Source organism: Cygnus olor, chromosome 5 (genome assembly GCF_009769625.2).
Source record: "Cygnus olor isolate bCygOlo1 chromosome 5, bCygOlo1.pri.v2, whole genome shotgun sequence".
Taxonomy (NCBI): domain Eukaryota; kingdom Metazoa; phylum Chordata; class Aves; order Anseriformes; family Anatidae; genus Cygnus; species Cygnus olor.
In genome coordinates this window covers 26,974,702-26,981,018 of record NC_049173.1, presented here as the reverse complement: position 1 = coordinate 26,981,018, position 6,317 = coordinate 26,974,702, and the positions used below count along the sequence as shown (strand labels likewise).

General features: G+C 44.9%; 1 long non-coding RNA gene across 1 annotated transcript; it reads left to right on the top strand.

The window, feature by feature from the left end:
* The first annotated feature begins 2,213 nt into the window (after positions 1-2,213).
* On the top strand, positions 2,214-4,938 carry LOC121071461. The gene is made up of 2 exons (XR_005820616.1): positions 2,214-2,566; positions 4,566-4,938. It is a non-coding gene; the product is annotated as an uncharacterized LOC121071461 (long non-coding RNA).
* The last annotated feature ends 1,379 nt before the right edge of the window (positions 4,939-6,317 follow it).

Genomic DNA, 6,317 nt, shown 5'->3' with positions numbered 1-6,317 from the left:
TGGGCCTCTTCTTCTAACTGTCCACTGCTTTTGCATGGAGATGTGTGTTCAAGACTGGATGGAGAACTAATTGGTTTGGGATATATGGTCCCAGATTAGCAACTAAGGGATTTGGTTACACCAGTTCATCAGCATGTAGCATTATTTTGGCCTCCCTTACAGTGATGAGGCAGTATGTCTAGTGCTAATGGGCCTTACTTCTATATACAGCTTGAAATGTTTTTTTTCAGAATGGGTCTGTGGTACAGGTGTTTAAAACACTGATCAAATGCATGAAGGAATATGTGTGTGACCTCTCAGGTCACAGAAATACATATTTTCTCAATGGATTTAAACAAGTTCTTTTGATAAAAATGAAAGATAGCGCACATTGCAACTAAAAAGTAGAACCCATACAAAGTTTCTTGGGATAACAATCAGTTTGCCATGAAATTTAAAAACTAGCTTGCAAAGTTTATGCCATCCTTTATTGTCTATTTCTGTTAGTACTTCTAACATTTTCTGTTCTCCCCACTGTCACAACATGGCACTGAAAGATGTAAGGCAGCAGCTAGTGCCTGGCAGAGCCCTCTTTTCTGCATGTAGGCCTGGCTTTGTGCTTTTATTTCCCCCACCATTGCTGCACTTTACAGCCTTGGGGAGAAGCCAGTCTGCGAGCCGATTTCTAGATGAGTAAGAGTCCCGCTTGTGTCTTCCCGTGTAGTAAATACAGATGGAGAATTTGTGTGATCTTGCTTTCTCTGTAGGGCCATGGAGTAAGTAATTCATTTTCCCCTCTCAGCACTGTTTTGTACATATATGCTTATAAAAAATTAGGAGCCAGAGAAACCACAGTGCATTTTCAGTTGCCATTGAGCCAGTGACGTACCAGTAATTAAAGAGGAGGAAAACTCATTTCTTTGTTGATTCAGGCTGGGCAGGGAGGAGTAGATTGACTCTCTATTGCCCAGGTTAGAATTGGCTAAAGCCCATTCACCACTGTGGATAAAGAAGACACACTTCTTTACTTCACTTGCATGCAAGGGAATTTTCCTTGAATAAAAGCTGCTCCGTGTTTGAATCTACCCTCTCCCTTGATTTTCAGCACTCCCAGCCCTCTGCTCGTGTTCTCTCTTGACAGGCAGGCTGGAGAACTCATTACAGTCCTGACCTGCAACTGCTTTCCTGCATCCCTCCCAGCTCCAGGTCTCACATCTCCAAACGTATCCTCTAGCCTGCAGCGCACCTTGCTTTTTAGACTGCAGTCACCCTATAAAGCAAGGACCCTAAAAACAGAATCAGTCCAACGGAGCAGGTAACGTTTAGGAGAGCTCTGAGTAGATAAATTCTAGTCTTTTCAGCATTAAGTTACAATATGTTTTTTTTCCCACCCTTGGTGGTGGGAGAACTCTCTCCTACAAATCAAACTTGTTGCAAATTACAGGGTTAATCCTTAACACCACGAGGCAGTCTCCATCACGTGAGTGTTTTGGTCCAAAGAATATGCAGTGCTGCAGATAAAGATGGACAGATCCTATTACAAGTGGAAACCCCCACCGCTCACTGCTGTCTTCTGGGTTAGAGGACATGCATAGGGGCAGCACTGCAGCTTGACAAGGGCAAGGCAGAATCCATGGTCTTGAGGGTTTATTTAAGATCCAGTTAGCATGTAGCCTTTGCAACTTAAAAGCTCACTTCTTTGCTTCTTTCCCTTATGAGTTGTCAGTATAGTATATGAACCTATGATTCTTCAGCTATGGGCTGCAGAGCCCTGAGATCCTGCTTATAAGAGGTCCTGAAAAGTACCACCAAAAACCACGTGTCAGGAGGCTCAATTCGCATCACTTGCAATCTACCCATCCACTGGAAAAAAATATCTATGACTGTAAGAGGCTGGAAATAGCTGATATTGGCCAATTACACTAGTTCTGGTTTAAAAAAAAAAAAAAAAAGTGTTATTTTATTTTAACATGCTACTGCCACATCTCTTCCATTCCTATTACTGCTTTCTCTGCGTTGAACAGAGTGCACCTTTCTCCTCCACAGTGCCCAGATAGTCCCCTAAGGAAGTGCACACTGCGTTACCTAACTGAAGAGGAGACACCAGGTGGACATGACAGATGGGGGACAGCGAGGTAACAGTGAGGTAATTAGAATTAGGAGCATAAACAGCGGTCGGCAGACATTTTGAGAGACATTTGCATGAAAATTGGATCTTTGCTTATGAAGGGTTCGCCGCTTCCTGCTGTTCTCACCAAAAAACATGTTACTTTGACATCACAGTTGGTTGCTATGGAAATGCTGATGCTACCAAAGATAGGACTGAGCTGAAGGGCTATAAAAAGTCCTGGAGACCCAGCTGAGTCCATACGCATTTGGGAGAGGCCACTGCAGCATTTATTTTCGGCGGCGGCACATTAGCCCATTAGGGTGCCAGAATGTGACACCAAATTTGGATGAGGGGACGTCACACCAAAACAGAGTGCCGTGCTGCTAGGGCAGGGAAAGTTAGGAGTAAGGGGGTAAGAAAGCAGAGAGGAAATCAGCACCACCCTGGCAAGGAAGAACAAAGCTCCCCAAAAAGGAAGTAAGTTTTAGAAAGAGGAAATGCTAAAAATAGGACTTCTCCGTTCCCCGAAAGATGTCATAGGCTTTAACAACCTTGTGAGATAAGTCTGTTAACTAATTTTAAGTCTCGGTAAACATGACCTTGCTAACAAATACTATCGCCGTTATTTACAGCTGGGCTGTCAGCAGGTCATCATCACCATTTATACTCCTAGAGCTGGTTAAAAAAAATGGATTTCCCTTTTCAATCTTCCTTTTTTTTTAACTGAAAGCATTAAAAAAAAAAAAAAAAACGAAAAAAAAAAAAACCTTTTCTGCCTCCCAGCTGTTGAAAAATGAGGAGTAATAATATCCTGAATTTGTCAAGCATTAATGTCAGTTTTCTGAAGGAGGTCGGTATGGGAACATTGCCTCTGTGAGGGGACTTTGCCATCTCCAGATGAGCATCCAGAAGAGACATCTCCAGATACTTCTGGATGCTGACCCAGGGCATGGCCAGAGCCATTTCTGTGCCCAGGAGCCTGCCCCCCTCTGCCAGGCTGCTGAGAGCTGCCCCTGGGCGGCAGCACGGCAGCGAGCAGGAGGTCTCCTCTGGTGGGCACTGCTCCTGAGGGCCTTTGGAAAGAGACACCTCTACCCTACATTTGCAAAATCTGGCACCTGCCTCCTTCCTGGCACGCTTCTAAGTCAGATCAGGTGACAGAACAAGTCCCGGTGGTTTTGAAACCAATGACATGCTCACTGGTTTTCACAATAAGTTTTCAGAGGAGCTTCTACTAGATAGCAAGTGTGCACTTATCCAAGTGTGGCTGCATTTCAGCAGCTAGGTTGTTCCCTGTTCCTGAAAATGAATGGAGGATTTGCCTCCACTAAGCCTAACGCAAGTAGTAGGTTCATCCCCCATCAAAATAGCCCTCGAGCCATCGATACCAGACAGTAGCAATGGGTGCTATTTCTCCTCCAGTATTATAGATCTTCAGTGGCCACAAAGAGCCATTATTCATGTTCTACATCCCATCCTAAAAGCAGCGCAGTGCTTTCTTCAAATATCAGTTTGTTCAGCACTGAATGAGAAGGAACATAAGAACAGAAGATGCTGCTTGGGTTTACAAGAAGCATCATCCCCAGTTTTCACAGGCAAGCCCATCATACCCTTCTGTACACTTGGTGGGCTTCATTTAGGCTAGAAAAAAGCAGAGGGCATGCTATGATCACAGAGGTTGTTTCTGTAATTCATAAAACATACATTGCCTGTGACATGACTGAGCAAATATGATATGGATGCTGCGTGAAAGTTCATCCTGTCTCCTCCCCTCCCACTGTTTTATGCCAGAGGAGCTTAGAAAGGGCAGAAACAGCTCTGCATGCCTGCAAGTTCAGGAGAGGCCTGTAGTATGTGTGCTTAAACAGAGAGTCTGGGACAGAACAAGAAGGGGAAAACTAGAATAAAACCCACTTTCTTTTAAGAAAATGCTGCAGGTGTCAGCCTAGGATGACGTGCCCATTTTCTGTCTTCCGTCATGCCCATTTTCTGTGTTTTCTGACAGACCTGCCTGCTTTTGACATGGGCAGATTACCCAGAGATGCCCCAGGGAATTTCTTCCCAATATTAACCCAGTCCTTCGTGCCGTGAAACTGGAAGAGATCACCATGGCCAACACTGTGACCTCCTCTACAGTCAGAGTATGTCTTGAGCTGCCCATTTGGGCATGCTGCTTGCTGCGTGCCACAAAACATGCCAGTGAAGGCTTGGGTCAATAGTTTGGAGTGCAGTTACCCACTTTGTAGAAAGGGATGTCCCTGTAAAATTGCAAGAAAGGTTGAGAACAACTGTTGACGATTTAATATATACGTCCCATCCCTCCCTTCCTTTGGGAGGAAGTGCTCTGGGAGAGTGGAGTGATGGCTCGCTCTGCCATAGTTTTCTCAAATGTAAAGCAGTGTATAGCACTTTGCTTCCTGCGTCCTTAGAAATAAGTACCCAGAAATCATTAATCCATCTTCTCACCTTATTCTAGGGGATGCACCCGTCAGAAGAGGGAATGTGTCACACCACTTCCTACAGAAGCAGCTTCTTTATCCTTAGTCCTGCAAAAGGCAAATGCCAATTATTAGCCACAGATGAGCTGTCATAATGATTTGGGTGGCAGAGAATGGCAAAGGTGTAGGAGAGCAGAAGACAGACAGACAGTTCCTTTATTATTTCTGTCTCAGAATTGCAGTGATTCATTCAGAATGAGAAATGGAGTTGCCTGATTTAAGCACGAACCTGTCTGACTGCAGGAGAGAGAGAAATGGGCCTGAAACGAAGCTCTAAGTTGTTTTCTTTCTCCTCCCCCTTTTCTCCCCTCCCTGTCCTGTTGACCTATGAAGTCACGCAGTGCAAGTTCATTTACGGCTTGGTCCCATTTGCTGTCAAGTCTGCCTGGCTTTTAGGTGATGCATGAGATAGATAATGGCACGACTATTTCTAGAGCGTGCCTGTTCAAACAGGGGTTGTAGGATTGTCAGTTTAAGAGGGTAAGCGCACAGCACCTCCCCTAGCCTTGATCTGGCTGGCCTCAGTCTCCCTGCCACCCCAGCCAGCCCCAGCTGCTCCAGGCAAAGGTGCAGGGAACCCTCACCTTAGCAAAAAGAAAATTCATCTTCCTGACACAGTGGCTAGAACTCTGCTCTGGCAGAAGCAAACCATGCATTCAGTAGGGTCCCTAAATCCATCAAAGCCAAGCATGGGTGTGAACTTTTCGGGGGGAGCTCCCTGCAGGTGCACCCTACAACGGGCTGCTCTCTTCTTCCCTGGCAGCACCCTCATCTCCCCCTGGCACCAGCAGAAAGTGGAAGGGTGTGCTGGGGATGTAACCAGCCACTGGCTCCAGCCCAGGAAGGACTTGCAACTCCACCCAGGCATCTCTCAGGCCAGCTTTATTTATTTATTTATTTGTTTGTTTGTTTGTTTTTCTTCAGCAAACCACTAAACAAAATGCTCTATGTGTCCACTGCGGATTCCTGCTCCCCAAATCTCTTGCAACTTTTCTTTGTAGCTTCTTTGGTCCTTAGACAGAGAAATGAGCTACCTCTGGAGCTCCTAATGAACAGAGCTGACTGGCTCCAAGCTTTGGCCGAAATGGAGGCAGATTTTATCCTAGAGGCACACAGGGATATACAGAGCAGGCAGATGAAGACACATGGTGGAGCTGAGTTATGGATCTCTCTGATCCAACCTGAGCTACAACTGGAGAATCCTAATTTAGGGACCTGCAACCCATTCCCTGCAGCAATTTAATTATCACAGCAATGCAAAACCCCTGCATTTACATTGCTGAGGCTTTACATTTTAATCTTTGTTAATGATGCCTGAAAAAATTAGGTTCTCTTATTTACTAAAGAAGCCCCCTGTGGTTTTTCGTTTTTGTTTGTTTGTTTTTCATGAACACTGCAGAAGTGCAAAATATTTACTGTTCTTCAATTAATGGCCACATTGCTATCATTTCTGCAATTCTTTTTATGCAAAGGTCTCACCAAGCTTTACTAGTACTAGTGAATCAAATCTCACCACCTAGCTCCTCTGAAAACCAGAAAGTATGTTAACTTCATCCTGCGGTTATTCTACTTCACAAGCTATCAAGACAGAGCCAAAAAATCACTCAGCAACTCAGTCACAAGTCTGAGGACCTCAACTCCTCCTTTTGATGCACTCTCTTTCTACAGCTTGCTCTGCTGTTGCCACAATGGGCAAGTAGACAGAGAACACAAGCGTTACAAAGGTAAAA